Source organism: Triturus cristatus, chromosome 6, assembly GCF_964204655.1.
Source record: "Triturus cristatus chromosome 6, aTriCri1.1, whole genome shotgun sequence".
Classification (NCBI taxonomy): Eukaryota; Metazoa; Chordata; class Amphibia; order Caudata; family Salamandridae; genus Triturus; species Triturus cristatus.
Window position 1 is genome coordinate 860,490,336 of NC_140589.1, and position 19,791 is coordinate 860,510,126.

Below are 19,791 nucleotides of genomic sequence, written 5' to 3' on the forward strand. Positions count from 1 at the left end.
GGCAGCTGCCTGGCCCGAAAACCGGTGGGGCCACTACTTAGGTCCCCTATTGACCGGAGAACTGCAGGCCGCCTACCAGCAGGCCAATATCCAGGGACAGACACCATACGCCGACATCAAGACCTGCATCCTGGAACGCTTAGGGATAGACGACGAGACATATAGGGTCCGACTCCGTCAAGCAAGGGAAGGACCCCAAGAAACTCCTAGGGCTCTAGCTTTCCGTATTCAAGATCTGGCCAATCGGTGGTTAAAATCGGCTACAGCCACTAAGGAAGACATTCTGTCCAAAATATATTTGGAGCAATTTCTGGCTTCCCTATATCCTGCCACCCAGAAGTGGGTACGCCAACATTCACGTCTAACGCTCGACAGTGCAGTGGAAATAGCCAGCGCCTACAGCAGAGCCCAGGAATCCCAGCGACCCAAGGAGGAACATCATTCCCGCATACCTCCGGGGAACCATCCCCGGGTCACACGACCCCCTCAGGTGGTCAGGAAACCCGAGCCTGCTGCCCTCATGCCTTATCCTGTCTTGCCTCGCCCCCATCCACCTGGACCCCAATGTTTTCATTGTGGTGGGTACGGACATATTGCTCGCGTCTGTCCTCAAAAGGAGGAGCCCATGGACATAGGGATCGCTAAAAACTATGTATGTCTCACCGCTGACACCACCCCTCCTCCGTTTCGATGCCCAGTGCGGATTGAAGGACACAGAATGATGGCACTGGCCGACACCGGCTGCAGACAAAGCGTCCTAAGACCCCAAGAACTACCTCACCCTGTCGGTCCAGTGACAGGAACCGTGGCTATCAAATGTGTCCATGGCGACACCAAGCACTATCCAACCACACAGGTCCATGTCCAAAACCCCACGGATACGGGTAGTCTGTTGACGGTGGGCCTTATACCTACCCTCCCCGAACAAGCGATATTGGGAAGTGATTATAGTGGTCTACCCCCTCTCCTTCAAGACACCACCGAATCTCTGAGGAAATGGTGGGCCGAAGCTCCGTTTTTCCGTGAATCCCCTCCGGGGCGTCCAGCGGTCAAACCAACCAAGACCAAAAGACAGAAGAGGAACGAAAGGAAGGACTTTGCTATGGCCTTTCCTGCCCAAGTCGATATCCACCCATGGGAAACCGACAGGGAATTCCGCGCCACGCAACAGGAAGACCCGGTGTTACAGGAGGCATGGTCGCGTGCGCTGGATGCTGAAGATCCCCTACATGTAGGTCCTTATTTCTTCCGGAAAAACGGACTCCTCTACAGAAAGGGAGGACCCCAACAGCCTCCCCAGCTGGTTATCCCCGGGTTGTTTCGTGATAAAGTACTGTTCCTAGCACACAGCCATTTGCTGGGAGGGCATTTCAGTGATGAAAAAAACGGTCACACCATCTTAGATAAGTTTTACTGGCCAGGGGTCCACGGACAGATCAAACAGTATTGCCGGGAGTGCCCGGTCTGCCAACGGAATAGTCGATATCGGCCCCCCAGGGTTCCTCTTCAGCCCCTCCCCATCATTGACGTCCCTTTCACAAGAGTCGGCATGGACATTATAGGACCATTGCTTCCCTCGAGATCCGGATGTAGATATGCTCTCGTACTGGTGGACTATGCCACCCGCTTCCCGGAAGCAGTACCCTTACGCCACCCCACCACTCAAAACATTGCCAAAGCCCTCATATCCATTTTTTCGAGGGTGGGTTTTCCCCGCGAGATATTGACTGACCAGGGGACGCCCTTTGTATCCTCCCTGATGCTCCAAGTCTGCTCCCAGCTAGGAATCAAACAAATACGAACAGCAGCCTACTACCCCCAGACAGATGGGCTAGTAGAGCGATACAATGCCACCCTTAAGACGACCCTGAAAAAGCTTTTGGGCCTCGAAAGTAAAAGATGGGAGGAGATGCTTCCCCTGGCGCTGTTTGCCATCAGGTGTAAACCTCAAAGCAGCACAGGATACTCACCATACGAATTATTGTATGGAAGAGCCCCACGGACACTCTTAGATATGGCTAAGGAAGCGTGGGAAGCCGATCCCGACAGAACCCGACCCTTACCTGAATACGTAGACAACCTAAAGACCCACTTGGAACAGATAAGGGTCATTGTGAGGCAAAACCTGGTAGCCGCTCAAGACACCCAAAAACACCAGTACGATAAAGGAACCAAAGCCCGGAAGTTCAGTCCTGGCGATCTAGTACTGTTGCTCTTGCCTTCTTCCGACCACAAGTTACTAGGACAGTGGCAGGGCCCCTTTCCTGTTCTAAGAGCCGTGACTCCTGTTACCTATGAAGTGGAAACAGAACCCACCCGAGGTATCACGCAGATATATCACGTGAACCTCTTGAAGAAGTGGGAGGGACCCCGTCCTGTCCTGTCCAATACAATACCCCCTCCCTTTGAAGGGTGCATTGACCCTGACCTCCCCGAACCTAACAAACAGGATCTCAGGCGAGCCCTGTCCTCGGTGCAAACAGTCTTTTCCTCCCTTCCGGGACACTCCACCGTGGTTGAACATGCCATCCACACGGAACCAGGAAAAACCGTGAGACAACGGCCCTACCGCATCCCTGAAGCTCGTAGAGCCATCATCAGAGAGGAGACAAATCAAATGTTGAAAATGGGCATCATAGAGCCCTCCAATAGCAGCTGGAATTCCCCTATAGTGCTAGTACCCAAGCCAGATGGCTCCACCAGATTCTGTATAGACTTTAGAGAAGTAAACAAAATATCGGCCTTCGACACCTATCCCTTACCCCGCGTAGACGAAATGGTGGAACGCATAGGCAAGGCCAAGTACATAAGCACCCTGGATCTCTGCAAGGGTTACTGGCAAATCCCCCTCAAAGAAACAGATAAACCCAAGACCGCCTTTTCCACCCCTGAGGGTTTGTTTCAGTTTAAGGTGATGCCTTTTGGGCTTCACGGTGCCCCGGCTACGTTTCAAAGAGCCATGAACTTGGTACTACAGCCACACCTAAGGTATGCCGGGGCATACCTGGACGACATCGTCATTTATAGCGACGGTTGGGAACAGCACTTACAACACTTACGTTCGGTAGTGGCCTCTCTGGGGAACAGTGGCTTTACCATCAACCCTTCCAAGACCACCCTAGCTGCCCAGAGTGTGAAATACCTTGGATGCCTGTTGGGGGAAGGGCTCATACGGCCTCAGAACAATAAGATCAAAACCATTCAGGCCATCCCCTTCCCTCAAACCCGGAAGGAACTTCGTGCCTTTCTGGGTTTATTAGGGTACTATAGGAGGTTTATCCCGAATTTCTCCCAAACCGCGGCCCCTTTAACTGATTTGTTGAAGAAAACCACGAGAACTGAAGAACTATTCAGACATCCCTCAACCCTGGTGGTACACGCCTTTGAACGACTGAAACAGTCCCTAATCTCGGAGCCGGTGTTAGTCAGCCCAGACTATACCCAGACTTTCATCTTGCAGACCGATGCCTCTGATCAGGGCTTAGGGGCTGTTCTTTCACAGAAGGACTCGACAGGGATCGAACGACCAATATTATACCTCAGTAGGAAGCTTTTTCCCCGAGAAGTAAATTATGCAGTGATAGAGAAAGAGGCCCTAGCCATTAAGTGGGCAGTGGAAAGCCTTAGGCACTACCTGGAGGGGCGTGAATTTATATTATACACCGATCATGCCCCTCTAGAATGGATGGCCCGCAATAGGGGCCACAATGACCGAGTCCTTCGGTGGTTTCTCGCCCTACAGCCCTTTAGGTTTAAAACCTTACACAGGAAAGGACTACAACAGGGCAACGCTGATTATCTGTCCCGGTATCCACCTCCCAGCCCCCCTACCAGAAAGACAGCTAGGGAAAGGGGATGTGGAACGGAGGCGACAACTACCTCATTACAGCGGTGTCCGGGCGCGGGGATCCTGTCCCCCGCGCTCGGTCGATTAACGTCCCGGTCACCCAGGACACCCTCTCTTTCTCGTCCCCTGCAGGTACCGGCCCCTGGACTTGGTGAACCGGAAACACTCGCCAACCATCCCGGAAGCAGAAACTGGACGGCCTCGATCGACCCGGAAGCACCCGGCCCTGACCCCGGAAGTGGGCGGCCAGACAACAAGCCGGAATATAGAAAAAGCCCCGAGGACGACGGAGAGGCGTTCGGAGCAACCGACTCGTGGCAGGAGAAAACGGAGAGCGACGAACCCCCGACAGAGAGCGGCGCAGCACGACTGGACCGAAGCAAGGGAGAGGACGAGGACGTCTGGACGGAGGACTGGTGGCATCCTCAGGAGGAGACTGGAGAGCGGCCGCTACTCGGACGAGAGTTGCGGCGGGGCACGTGAGTACCCGTCACCTTTCTCCGTGGCCCTCTTGTACTTAGAGTTGTAAATATAAGAACTGTAAATAGCATAGGAGACACGCGCACTAAGACACAGTATACTTATCCCCCTTTTCACGAGCACTGTATAAATCCCGATCACTGCCCAGCACCTGGCACCTCTATCCCCTCCCCGCTCTTACTTGCCTCTTCCACCTCCCCTGTCCGTCCCGCCCTCACTTCACTCTTTCGTAAACCCTCACTCTCGGGTGTCGGTGGAAGTATTGCGACGGTGTCGCTCAGACTCAAAGCCCTTACGCTTCTCTCCTTTTCTCAAGCCTCCGTGGAGCCCCAGTACCATACCGAGGGGATCGCCAGCTGAAAAGGGGAAGCAAGACTTGATCCCGACTCCACCACGCCGACCCGGGTCACCAGCCAAGTCTACCGTCCCTTCCGGCATTGTGACTCTGTACCTCTGTTCATCTGTCGATTAAAAGCACAGACATTGCTCACTATATTCGGCCTCCCTGCCTGTTATTCCGGTCCGCCCTTCCCACACGTCCACACTCAGGAACTGCCCCACGGGGTAATTTATCCCGGAGAGCTCGTGGGTGAAACGATCTATAGTGCAGGAGAGAATTTTTAACTGTGGGTTTCTGGTGCACATTAGTGCAAAGTTGATTTCCTACTGCACAGATATCCAAGTCAAGGTAAGTGGCTGTATTTCTGCTGATGTTCCATGTGAATTTGAGGCATTCATCAAGCCCATTGAGCCAGTCCAGAAACTCCTTAAGGCTCAACTCTGTGCTTGACCAAATGCACAGCATATCATCTATAAATCTCTTCCAGAGACAGATGTTATTCTGGAATGGATTAGATGGGTGATTGATGTAGTTAGCTTCAAACTGGCCCACATAGATGCAGGCCAGACTGGGGGCAAAAGTTGTCCCCATCGAAGTACCGGACACTTGGCGGTACAGTTGATCTTCGTATGCAAAAAAGTTTCTCGTCAGGGCTATCTCAATACATTGTAGTACAAAAGATTGTGGAGTATCATAAAACCACTCACATTCCCCCAGTGCCCGCGCTGCTGCCACCAGCGTGGCCTCCTGGGGGTATGCTCGTGTACGACGACTCAATATCAATTGTGATCAGGAATTGTTGATCAGGGTCATATTCAATTGTCTCCAAGATATTCAAAACATCCGTAGTATCGTAAAGATACGACGGTTGGGTAACAACACATTCCCTTAGAAAGAAATCTGAGAATTGCGATAACGGCTCCAACACGGACTGAATACCCGAAACAATCGGGCTTCCCGGCGGGGGCCGCTACGCTTTGTGTATATTCGGCAGTATATAGAATGCCGGTATCCTGGGTTTTAGATCTATTAAAAATTCTGCTTCCTTAAAAGTAATCCATTTCCTTTCTTTGGCCTCTGTCACTAATTTGATTATAAGTTCCTGGAGTTCCCCCGTAGGGTCACGTGTGAGAGGTCTGTAATTTTGACGTGCTCCAAGTAGCCTTAGTATTTCTGCCTCATAATCGCTGGTCTTACGAACCCACTGTAAAAACACTGAATTTGAGTTTTGGGCAGGAAAATCAGGGTCCGGGAGGGGTACCGTCTATAGTCACACTTTCGTCAAGATGCGTCACTCGCTATAACCTATTCGGCTCCCGTGATCCTGGCTAATTCAGTGTTTTTACAGTGGGTTCGTAAGTATACAAACTCCACTGAGCACTGTCAACACACCTTAGCGTGTGTGTTGGTCATTCACCTTTCACGTGGCATAATTTTTGCCACTCATGCACTTTTCACGTGGTCCTGAAGAAAGCCCATTTACTTTATCATCAAGGGCTGAAACATGTAGACCTCATTGTTGACAACTAATAGTAAAAATACTCCAGTAGTTGCACCACATATTTTTAACTGTATCCTGGGCCGCCATTAATAAACACAAAGAGCAAGGATTCCCAGAGATACTTTTAACCTTCACTACACCACTTCACACAAAATACACCACACCAGCTCCGCAGTAATCAGGCGTCGTACCACAACCGGGGAGCATTCAGCCACGCGGTTGGGACCCCAATGATGAAGCATGACACCAACCAGGTTGGTGTGTGAGGGGTCTTTTAACAAAACCTAATGGTTGTTTGGCACTGTACATTATAACAGTGAGTTTTGACTTCTCATTGAGTGGGTTCGTCCACATTGTTTTTGCATACATTAACTGGGGATAGGGACGTTCCCCATAACTTCCTCGCTCTCTCCTTGATTCACATCTATGTATCTTGACTATTTGGTCACTGGATGGAGCTATTTTGTTGTAGATGAACTTTTTCTCAAACTGCGACATGCATATGTTGTCTACCGTGGGAGCACAAGATGCGCCCATGCTGACACCCTTATTCTGTTTGTATAGGGTATTGTTAAACTCAGATACGTTGTCTTCAAGCACTATTTTAAGGCATTCCAGTATAAAGATTTTTGGGCATGCGATGTTATATGCAGTGATAAACCAGCTCACAGCTTCCAAGGCCCCTTGGCTGGGTATGTTGCTATATAGTCCTTCAATATCCATGGTGACCATGAGTTGTGAACTGGCTTGGAAGTTGGTGTCCTCTATCAGATTAATAATGTGCCTGGTGTCTTGTACATATGCTGGTGTACAGGGTACATGAGGAGGTAGTATAACATCAATATATTTCGAAAGCGGTTTGGTGATGGAACCAATAGTATTCACAATCCGCCTATATGGAGGATCCAGTTCACTCTTGTGTATCTTTGGAACTCCGTATGTACAGGCCATTTTGGGATGTTGTATGTTCAGGTATGTCCAGTCTTTCTCACAGATATAGTTATTCTTTAGAGCTTGGTCCATCAGTCTGCTTGTTTGATTTTTAGTTCTGACAGTGGGGTCTCGTGTGACGGGCAGGTAAAACTGTCTATCTCCTAACATCGTCTCCATGTTGGTAACGTGTTGAGGTATCAAGTCTGACAATCCCCATTCCCTTGTCACAATTTTTGATCGTGATGGTGGATGTCTGTTTCAGATTTTCTAAAGCTTTATACTCTTGTAGGTCTAGGTTGTACGGTGTCTTTGAAACGTGTTTGGTGGCCTTAGTGATCTTTTCTAACACTACCTGTTCGAAGACTGCCACCTCGGGGGGAAGTAAGTCACTGGTTGGTGTGAATGTAGACTTGGGTGTAAGTCTCAATAGGTTCTGCTGCTCATCAGGTTTATCTTGATCTGAGAAGAAAAACCTAAAGTGGATTATTCTAAAAAAGCCATTGGATCATTGAAAAGCTCAAATTTATTGAGACCTGAATGTGGGGCGAATGTGGGGCCTTTCCAGAGCAATGAGTAAGTATGTGTAGAAAAGGTGGAGGTACTTAGATTAAATATAGGGCTATTGTCTACTCCCTCCAGTATTGGGCATTGCGGGTCACCAGGTACTGGTTGTAATCCATCTGAGGATTTCCCCGGAATCTCAGTTGTTGTTGTTGCGTCCTCCAATTACCCCTTCTTGTGAATCGTCTCCCTAAAAAAGGCTGTCCATTACTCTGAACCCTGGTATTGTAACTATTGCCTCTAGGATCATATTGGTTAAGTGGACCTTCATTGTCTGAGTCAGATGTATCGGAGAATGTAGTAACTTTGCGATTTTGTTGTCTGTTGAAGAAATGTACATTGCTGGTGTCATCTGTCTGATCATAGTAGTGATCTGTCAGGTAGGTGATGCAGCGGAGTTTACCAGCTCTACACACTCATACACACAACACTCATTTGGACCCATATACATTCATACACGCAATGAGCTGGCAAATATCCACTGGTCATCAATTTTATTTTACCCTGGAAAACCCTTACACCAGTATTCTTACCATACTTGTCTCCTGAGTAAATGAACGTTCGATAAGATCTAGTAGTAGATTAGAATAGGGAGGAAAAACAGTAATACATTTAACTCAGAGGGAGTTTTAAAAGTTCATCTGAATTAATAATTTTGTGAGTCAATCAAGATATACATGAATCTACCAGAAATCTCCATCAGGAAAATAGTACAGTTAGCTAATATCAGTTTGCATCAATAAATTCTTGCAATGACAGCACCTGAGGAGAGAAAGGACAGAGAACAAGTATGGAGCATTTACCCTACAGATATTTTTACCAGAAAAATATCTGGTAGGGTAAATGCTCCATACTTGTTCTCTGTCCTTTCTCTCCTCAGGTGCTGTCATTGCAAGAATTTATTGATGCAAACTGATATTAGCTAACTGTACTATTTTCCTGATGGAGATTTCTGGTAGATGGAATGGTGTGAGGACCCCGACATCAGAGAGTCAAGGATTCAGGACAGGTTCAGGACAAGGAAAAGGTGACCTCTTCTAGTGTAACGCCAGCGTTACTCCCCTCTCTGGTGCTACTCTCTCCGGCTCGGGCTCGTCCGGACCCCTTCCTAGATGTGCCTCCTCGGGTGTTCCGCAGATTTTCTCTAGTGTTGAATTCTTCAGTCAGATTGCAGCAAAATCAGGCAGCATCTCAGCCTAGCATCAGCATCTCAGCATCAAGTGTGTCTAACTCTCTATAACTTACCTCTGTTATACCAAATTCAAGTGTATGATCCACCCCCAAATATTTCAATTCCATGTTCACCCACAATTTGATTGGGCCAAGCAGTGGGGTGAGGACATCACACCATACTGAGAGCAATAATTTTCTTTAGTCTATTGTCTAGTTGCCCCGCCCCTTAATTTTAATACCCACAAGCATTATTCCCACAAGCATTTCATATGTGGATCGATAAGTCTTTTTTACAATGTTGCTTCTCTTTCCTCTCGTAGGGTCAAAAGTTGGTTTCCCATGTCCTTGCTAGGCTTAGGGTTTGGCAGCCCGTCAAATGACTTCATGGGTTTCAGAGTAGAGATGTAGGACGCATGCGTCGTTGCCACAAGGAAACAGAGACACCAGTCACCCTCCAAGGCCCAAATGTGAACTATTAATAAAGTCAGAGAGAAACATGTTAGAATACAAAATTAAATTAATTCACTGTATACCATCTATTTCTACTCTAACCCCATTTACTTAATACATCTTTCTCATTAATAGCTTAGTAGAACGTGCATAGGTTAGTTTCAGCTCAGCATGTGCGTTAGTGCGATGGGTTTGAACAGCCATATTTAAAGCTAGTGCCCAGCTGCAAAGATTTCCCCCCAAGCGACAGAAAACGTCATACCACGTGATGTGGTAGACGCATGCGCAGAAGATTTCCCGCTTTTTGTCGGCCATATTAAGACACTCGGGTTATTCATTAGCGAAGCACATAGGAAAGCTTCCCCTAGATATAAATGTAAAATGTGGTGCACTGTTAGTACTCACGGACAAATTGATTATAGTGTTACAAGTTATTTGAGAGGATTGCATACGAGCACGTTTCTTTTTATGCGAAACCTTGCTCCATCAATCCCCTCTCTGATGGCATTTTATGCCATCACTAAATTTTTCTAAATCAGATGCCAACTTTAGCATTCTATCACTTTGATGTCCTCACATTTTTTATTCTTTCCCTTATCCTTCTTAAATTGTGATCCTTTCATCCTTTTGTAAATATTTCCCTTCAATTCTTCAAGTCGTATTTCTTCTAATTTTCTTTTTCTACCTTTCTCATTTACTTTGTACCTCTTTCTTTTCACACTGCATTTGCGACAACACATTATTATCAAAACTAGCAAAGTTATGCCCATGATTGGCAATAATATTTGACCTAAGATACCTTTACCTATATTGGAGAACCAATTACTAATGGGGGAAAAACTATTTGTTATTTTCTTCCATACACTGTCAACCTCCAGTGGTTTCAGTTCTTCTTCCAAATGTGTAATATTTGTAATATATCTTTCAATCTCTACACTTTTGTCAGGTATATACGTGCAACAATATTGCGCTTTCAGCATTTCACAGACTTCACCCTCTTTTGCCAATAAGATATCAAGGGCAAGTCGATTTTGCAAAACCATAGATCTGACAGCAACTAATTCTGTATTGATCAATAGAAATCCTCCAGCAGTGTCAGTAGATAACCGATCAACTACTGTTGACAATTTACACATTTTTCAAGAAGTAAGCAGAACCCCCACAGAAGGTATCAATGCACAAAATATATCACCTACTATTTCAGAAAAACTAGCTCTTTTATATCTAGTTAGTCCACTACTGTCATTATTGTTTCCAGTGATTCTTTTAACATGATAAACTTTAGGGAATACTATTCCGAAATAGCAACTCCCATACCAGTGATCCGGCAACCTAAAATAGGCTTTGTTTCCACAAATATAATAAATTCCAGGAAATACTGGATCAGTTCCTCCTTAAAGTCCCCAACCCCCAATTACTAAGAAGTTATGTTCACATTCACTGGAACCAATAAATTCATTGTTATACTCTGTTTTAAATCTAGTGAGACATATTTTCCCTTTCTTTTCAAAGTCCAGAGACATAGCAGCATGAGTTTTGCCAGTTACTAAAAGGTCTTCCCTTTCAGCCCATTTAGGTATCTGAGGTTTCGGTTTGTAAGCTCTTCTTTGGAAATCCTGTCTCCAGTTTTCTACTAAATTCAAACATCTTTTCTTCTTCGTGCAATTTACAGGTTAAGTTGTGTTTATGTGCATCAGCTATATCTATTGTCTTCATTGTTAGGAAATATTCACCCATGAATTGTGAGTCTCTAGTACTAAGGACAGGGTTCATGCTCTTTCGCATGGGGGCTTCTGAAAATATTACATCTACATTTGAATAGTAATACTGCAGTTTTCCAGTTCCATAGAATAAACTGGCTAGTACACTACATGAAATTCCATATGTCAAGGATAAATGATGATAAGTTACCCATTCAGCTACTGAGCTTGGCAATTTCATACAAATGTAACAATCGCTAACTTCCATAGTTTCTGCATAATGTACTGAGAGATTTGCAAATACATTTAAATCAGTTTCATTCTTATCTACAGTGTGGTGTAAATTTAGCTCATCTGGTGTTTCTAAGTCTACTCTATCTCCTTTAATGTTTGCAACTTCTGTATGTGTGTTAGTACTATTTTGTTTGTCAATAACCATCAGATAGGGAATAGCTGTTGCTAATATCACCCATTTTATGAGAACTAATATCAAACTACATACACAGATCCTACAACACTTCCTTATACAACTTTGTTTTGGTTTTCCAGCAACATTATTATCAGACATCTTGGGCAAGAAGATTATCTCTTCTTAACTTTCAGAACCTTGTATGAGATAACACCTTAGGAGCATTTCTCTTTCAGGTCGGTATCACTTCTTCTTTAATTTGTTCAACACTCAGTTCTTCATCACTTTCTTCATTTAAATCAAGATTTTCAAAGTCTTCAAGAATAACATACGTCCATTCAGGGCGCTTGAACTTGTTATTCAATGTCTTTAATCTTTGACTCCTTCGTTTTGGTATTACCTTGGAAGGTCCAGATTGACTAGTTACTTCATTTACTTTATCAGGTTCTTCATTGATTGTCTTAAGTCGATATCTCAGTCTCTTGATAATTCACGGCCAATTATCACCTTTTCGACTTTTCTTAAACTTCACTGCACTGCCAGGTTCTTCAAGACTCCTCTTATTTGCTTTAGATTTTGAAAAAACTTAATCAGCTTCGTCTTCAGATTTCTTCACTATCTGAACTTGTCCAGGGCTTATTATTTCGGCCTGTTCTGCCTGGATGGGTTCATCTACCTTAATCTGACCCTGTTGAGGATTATTGATGTCTGGTTTTTCTTCTGTATCCTGAACCTGCGTTTCTATGCCTATCTGATCCTGTTCAGGTCTTTTTACCTCTTTACCTTCTCCTGCCTGAACGTTTTCTCTAAATCCTAACTGTCCCTCCTCAGACTCCGGAACAGTGCTTTGAGTTTCTTCTGTCTGAGTATATTGTTCTCTCCTTATCTGTTCCTGCTCAGGCTCCTTAACAGTCGTTTCCCTACTTTCCTCACCGACTTCTATACCTGTCTGGTCCTCACTCTCCTCTTGTCTATCTAACTGCATTTGACTTCTAGTTCTTATAAGTACTTCAGGTATGTCCACCACTGGGATCCAGTCGTCCTGATAAGTGCTCGGTTGATCTTGGGCAGCTACTTCAGGATCTTCTATAGGAAGTTCTTCAGCTGCACAACCTTCAGCATCATCAATTTCTGGTTTCAATTGTAACTCTTCTTCTTCAGGAGCTGGTACCCTTTTGGTATGGTATGCATGAATCCAATTAGGCAACCCTGCACACTTTACAGCGGTTGAGGTAGTCAATATAACTTGATGCGGTTTATCTGAGAGATAGAACGCACTCTGTCAGCCAACTCTGCAATACTCCAAAACCAAGTCATCAGTTATATTCAACAGCTTGTGTCCTGGTACACATGCCTGTCTCATTGCTCTTCCCATGAGTATTTCATGGGGACTTGTAAGAAGTTGGCCTGGTATATGCTGTTCACTAGTTGCACCAGTACAATTCGACTCTTATGGTAGTAGGTTTAAGACAACCTTTAAAGAAAGCTATCCTAGTGGTAGCTGTGAAGAGCAGCCTTCAGGCTAAGTCTTTAGAGGAATGTCAAGCAGCTTGTTTTACCTTAGATTCTCTTGAATTACTAAATGAAAGGACACCACACAGGTATATTTATAAAATATAGATGTATTTAATACTACCAACTCTCTGCTAATCTCTTTATGAGATTAGCAGTCAAGGACATATGCACAAATCAACATTTCACAACAAGTTGAGCACAAATATGGCTGGGGCCCTAGGAGAGTACCAGACCATATACTAAAAAAGAGACTTAGAGATAACGACTTGCAAGGGGACAAGGCCTAGGGCCTTCAGAAGCGCTGGGGCCTCACAAAACCACCCAAGGCAGGTAAGTAAAGGACCCACGGGAGACGCATGCAGTGTGAGAACACAGCCGCGGATCCCAATTGACTTCAATGGAGCAAGTCGCGATTGGAAATTAAGAGTTTTAGGATACTTCGGGAGAGTCTACAAGCAAGTCACTTACAGTGTAAGTAGTTCTAGAGCCAACACCCACAGGAGCACCATAGTGCTGGAGTTACCTCACCCAGGGAAGCCGGGTGCATAGGTGCCTTCTGGTGTCGGGTCGCGGCGTCGTTTTCAATGGGAGCCAAAGAAGACTTGCTGCTTGTGAAGACAGAAGTGTCCGGTGGAATCCAAGCCTGGATTCAGAAGAAGGAAGACCTGAACGCAGAGGGGACAGTGTTCAAAGTCACTTGGCAGTGACCCGGGGTAAGGAAGATGGATGCCCACAGTCGTTGGGTGATTTCAGGTGATCCACGGGTGTCTTGACTCTTCAGCCACGAGGTCTAGGAGGCATCGACGATGACCAGGAGCTGGATTCAGCGTCTCCCACGAAGTCTGCAGCTTACTGCGGTGTCGGTGACCAGATTGGATCCAACAAGCCTTGGTAACAGCAAGTCTTGTGGAAAGGATAAAAAGTCAGCGGTGCAGACCAGCAAGGTCTGAGGGACTCACCCAGCAAGGGAAAGTCAGGGCAGGCCTGGAGCAACCAGGGGAGCCCTTTAGAACTGTAGAAAAATCTTCTGGGGACCCACAAGCCAACCGGCAAGGGATCGCGAAGACACCTCGGGAGGATTCACTCAACAGGGGCCCACGATCACTCGGGACGGGGTAGGCCTCTGATCTTCGGAGGGAATCCTGCTGGAGGCTTGGACCACACGTGGCCCAAAGCACAGGTTCGTACAAAGTCATGAAGGGGTTGCACTCGAAAATAGTGCACGGTACCCAGGTATTGCGGTTCCTTGTCACTCGTGGGGTCCACTTGCCTCAGCGTCGCTGGGGACTCACGATGGCCTTGGAGAAGTCAGGAAATCCTCTTCCTGGGCTACAGGGACTTCGGACTCCGGCGGGAGCGGGAAAGTTTGCGACCGTTGATTGCAAGATTGGGTGCCTGCCAAACAGGGGAGTCACTCCTTGACTCCAAGGGAGATTCGTCCGTCTTCCAGAGGTAGTGGAACATCGAAGGTCCAGGATTCTTCTTCAGAGCGGCGTCCAGGGATATCTAGTTTGCAATGGCAAGGGTTCCCTAACTTATACTGAAAGGAAGGGAGGGACTAGCTCTGTGACCCCACCTATGGGAGGATCAGGGGAGTGGGGGGCTACACCCACTTCCCTTTGTCCAGTTTCGCGCCAGAGCAGGGGCAGGTATCCCCTGAACCGGTTTGAACTGGTGTATGCACAGAGGAACCTACTGCTCCCCCAGTGCAGGACTTCAAAGTACTCTAGGAGTGCACCCACCCAGCCCCAATACACTAAAACCTGTCTGGGAGGTGGTCACACCTCCCTGTGACAGGATGCCTATTGTTGGGCCTCCTCCACTGCGAGTTTCGGTCATCAGCAGGAGGGCAGCCCAGTGTCTGTGACTGGTGGCATCCATTTTGCGAAGCCAGGGCTCTGCAGGATTCTACCGTGTTTCCACAGTAGGTACATGTCTATCCCTCTAGAAGGGTGGGATCATACTCCCACACCAGTTACCGGTGTGGGGATATGATCCCAAAGCATTTGACACCAAACACGACATGTTTTGATGCAGCCATTCCAAAGTTAGCATTAACCGCAAGGTTATAATGCACTAAAGAGTATATGGTTTGACCGCATTCACAAACAGCCCCAGAGAATGGACTCTGAGAGCTGCAGAGGGGCCCTGCTCAGGCAGAGGCACCCCCTCACATGGAAACCAAGCACCCTGCCCTCAGGATTGATAGGGCCTGCCTAAGGGGTGACTGATAGGCTTAAATGTGTGTGTAGGGAGAGATATAGTGAACCTATATCTCAGTGAGGAGTGCTAGCACGACCTCACCCAGGCTGCAGTAGCAGGCCTGTGGTGTCAGATTTAGTCTGCTTCCCAGGGGTGGCATAATACATGCTTCAGCCCCTGGTAGGCCTGTGAAGTACCTATGCCCTTGGTTCCTAAGGCACAATATACTATTGGCTCATAAGGTACCACAGTATCCAATCACTAGTGCACCTAATATGCACTCCAAGTTGTTTAGAGAGAACAGAGAGGCTGGGGCCCTGCTTAGCAGGGTCCCAGCCAGGCTATAGCCAGAAACCAGTGTACCCTCCTACAGGACTCAATCGAGTATTTCTGTCTGGAATACTTCTGAGACCCATCAGAACAAGAGGCAAAGCATCAGGCCATTCCAGTGGGGTGGATGCACACACCTTTCCGAGTCTTGACTTGATTGTGCCATTCAGTTGTTCCAACACTCCAGAAGCCTCTGGACGGTAAGCGCAGTGCAATTTTTGTTGGACTTTGAACGCTTCACAGATTAGTCGAATTATTTAATTATTAAAATGAGAACCTCTATCTGATTCAATCATTACTGGAAAACCAAATCTAGGAATGAGTTCTTGTGGTAAAAGTTTGGCCACTGTCAAGCTGTCATTTCTTCGGGTCGGGTATGCGTCCACCCACTTTGAAAATAAACAAACTATGGCAAGTACATATTTCAACTCTCTACAAGCAGACAGTTGAATGAAATCTAGCTGGAGTCTCACAAAAGGAACTTCTGCCTTTCCAATCTTTCCCATGCAGACCACAGTTTTCCTGCCAGGGTTCATTTGTTGACATATTAAACATCTCTGGCAAAGGCTGTCTGCTACATTCCTGAACTTTGCGTTAAACCAGTCTTGTCTGAAAAGTCGAATCATTGCATCTCTGCCCACATGTGTGTCTCCATGGTACATTCTAGCCATTGGTGCACGCATACTGTCTGGCATGACTGGTCTGCCATCATAACAAACCCACACACCATCTTCTGCCCTTCTTTGACAACCTATTTTCACTCACTCTTCTTTTTCTCTCATGTCTACTGCATCCTGCAGATCTTTCACCTCCTCCCAGGTTCCCACTCCTGCAAGTAGCATAAGTTGGCAGCTGATTCCACAAGTTCCGATTTTTTTGTTTAAGGCAATCTTATGCCTTGCACAATGTTGGGCAACCTGGTCCGCATATCGGTTACCTGCTGTCACATAGTCATTTCCTGATTGGTGAGCAGCACACTTAACCACAGCCACCTCTTTTGGTAATTGAATTGCCTCCAGTAATTCGTTCACAAAAATTCCACTTTTAATAGGAGTCCCTGAAGAAGTGAGGAAATCCCTCTGTATCCACAGTTGGCCAAAATCCTGCACAACCCAATAACCATAATGACTGTCAGTAAATATGGTTACTCTCCAATTTCTCCCAATTTTGCATGCCTTAATTAAGGCGATCAATTCAGCGACTTGCGCAGATTTGACTTCTGGTAAATAGGATGCTTCGACTATTCCAGTTAAGGTACATACAGCGTAAGCAGCACTTAACCCTCGACCCATGACCCTTTCTTAGGCAGGTCGCTCCCCACACCGCACAGCACCACCTGTGTGCCCTGCCCTCAAGCCCCAGCTGCCACTGCTGAGGAGAGTTCGAGGCCCTTCTCCACCCGCAGGCTACCACCTGCACCTCATCCCTGGTGGCTAGTGGTAGGCCGTAAATTTGTCTTCTGCTGTTATTGTAGTGCTTCTGTATTATTTGTCTATTTGTCTCTTGTTCCCTGTTTACTTTCTATGCCCTTTTGCCTTTTGTTTCCTTTCGCCGTCCCTGCCCCCGTTTTCGCTGTTATTGTAGTGCTTCTGTATTATTTGTCTATTTGTCTCTTGTTCCTGTTTATTTTCTGTGCCCTTTTGCCTTCTGTTTCCTCTTGCCGTCCCTGCCCCCGTTTTCGCTGTTATTGTAGTGCTTCTGTATTAGCTGTCTATTTATCTCTTGTTCCCTGTTTATTTTCTGTGCCCTTTTGCCTTCTGTTTTCTTTCGCAGTTCCTGCCTCCGTTTTTCCCCTCGCTGCGTCCCCTGCGGCCCCGCCCCCCGCTCGCCCATTCGTCCGCCCCTTCTTCCCAGCTGCCTCCTCCCTCCCATCTCCCCTTCTTATGGCGGCCGCTGCGTGGTGAGGAGAGCGACCCTTGACTTTTTCTTAGGCAGGTCGCTCCCCACGCCGCACAGCACCACCTATGTGTCCTGCCCTCAAGCCCCAGCTGCCGAGGAGAGTTCGAGGCCCTCCTCCACCCGCAGGCTACCACCTGCGCCTCATCCCTGGTGGCCAGTGGTAGGCCGTAGGTTTGTCTTCTGCTGTCATTGTAGTGCTTCTGTATCATTTGTCTATTTGTCTCTTGTTCCCTGTTTATTTTCTGTGCCCTTTTGCCTTCTGTTTCCTCTCGCCGTCCCTGCCCCTGTTTTCGCTGTTATTATAGTGCTTCTGTATTATTTGTCTATTTGTCTCTTGTTCCCTGTTTATTTTCTGTGCCCTTTTGCCTTCTGTTTCCTCTCGCCGTCCCTGCCCCCATTTTTTCTGTTATTGTAGTGCTTCTGTATTATTTGTCTCTTGTTCCCTGTTTATTTTCTGTGCCCTTTTGCCTTCTGTTTCCTTTCACTGTTCCTGCCCCCGTTTTTCCCTCCGCTGCGTCCCCTGCGGTCCCGCCCCCCGCTCGTCCATTCGTCCACCCCCTCCTCCCAGCTGCCTCCTCCCTCCCACCTCCCCTTCTTATGGTGGCCGCTGCGCGGCCGCGCGCAGCGGGCGTGCTAGGCTGCCCCGAAGCGCACCCAAGCACCCTTCTCCTGCCGGAACTGCAGCTTCACCAGCATCCGATCCGCAAACCCAGCCACCGTGAAAGAACATAACCATCTCAGATGCATTTTTCTCAACGCACATTCTGCCCGCAAACACGCCGTCGAACTCTGGGACCTACTCGACTCAACCTCCCCAGACGTCGCCTTCCTGACGGAAACCTGGCTGTACCCCTCCTCGGCACCCGACATCGCCATAGCCATCCCAGGCGGCTACAAGATCACCCGCAGGGACCGCACCAACGCAGTAGGAGGAGGAATCACCATCGTCCACAGAACCACTCTCACCAACACAGACAACAGCCTCAGCACCGCCGAACACTTGCACTTCCAGATCCACACCGATCCCAACACCACCCTCAAAGGAACCCTCGTCTACAGACCCCCCGGACCCCGACCACAGTTTAGCGACTGCTTCGCCGACTTTGTCAGTAGACACGCCCTCGTCTCCACAGACTACATCCTTCTTGGGGACCTGAACTGCCACCTCGAGAACAACAACGACCGCAACTCCACCACCCTGAGCAACAACCTCGGACTCAGACAACTTGTCACAACACCCACCCACTCCGCCGGCCACACGCTTGACCCCATCTTCTCTGCAAGCTCCCACGTCTCCTTCAACCACACAACGAACTCCACTGGACTGACCACCGCTGCATCCACTTCACCTTCCGGAAACCCACCACGCACCACCGCACCCAAAGTCACCGAAGACCAGCTAACCACCACCCTTGCCCGGAGCCCACCCGCCGCCCCCACCGACCATGTCTCTGCCGCCCACAACCTTAGACAATGGATAGACGACTGCGCCAATACCCTCGCCCCGATCAAGAAACTCTCCAACAGACACACCAGCAAGAAAGCCAGCTGGTTCACTGAAGACCTCCAGGCCTCCAAGGAAACCTGCCGAATGCTAAAGAAGAAATGACACCGTGAACAGACACCGGACAGCTACGCAGCCCACAAGAATACCACCCACAGACACCATCACCTCATCAGATCCCCCAAAAGGGCCTCCTTCAAAGACCGCCTAGACAACAACGCACACAACAGCAAAGAGCTCTTCAACATCGTGAAAGAACTCTCCAACCCCAGCTCCAACACCAATGACATCCCACCTTCGCAAGACCTGTGCGACTCTCTTGCCACCATCTTCCATCGCAAGATCGCAGGCATCCACGACAGCTTCAATGCCATGACCGTCCCGACAACCACAGAGACCTCCGTCCCCACAGCCAACATCCTCAACGACCCCCTGCTCTCCTGGACCAACATAACCAACGACGACACCATCAAAATCATGAACACCATCCACTCCGGATCTCCATCAGACCCATGCCCACACCACATCTTTAACAAAGCCAGCACCACAATCGCACCCCATCTCCGGAAAGCCATCAACATCTCCTTCGAGACAGCAACCTTCCCGGAGAGCTGAAAGCACGCCGAGATCAACTCCTTACTCAAAAAACCCAAGGCTGACCCCAAGGATCTCAAGAACTTCCGGCCCATCTCCCTGCTCCCGTTCCCAGCGAAGGTCATCAAGAAGACCGTCAACAGACAGCTGACCCGCTACCTCGAGGACAACAGCATCCTGGACCCATCCCAGTCCGGGTTCCGCAGCAACCACAGCACCGAAACTGCTCTCAGCGCCGCCACTGATGATATCAGGGCCCTGCTGGACAACAGGGAAACCGCGGCCCTCATACTCCTGGACCTGTCAGCCGCCTTCGACACTGTCTGCCACCGCACCCTACGCACACGCCTCCA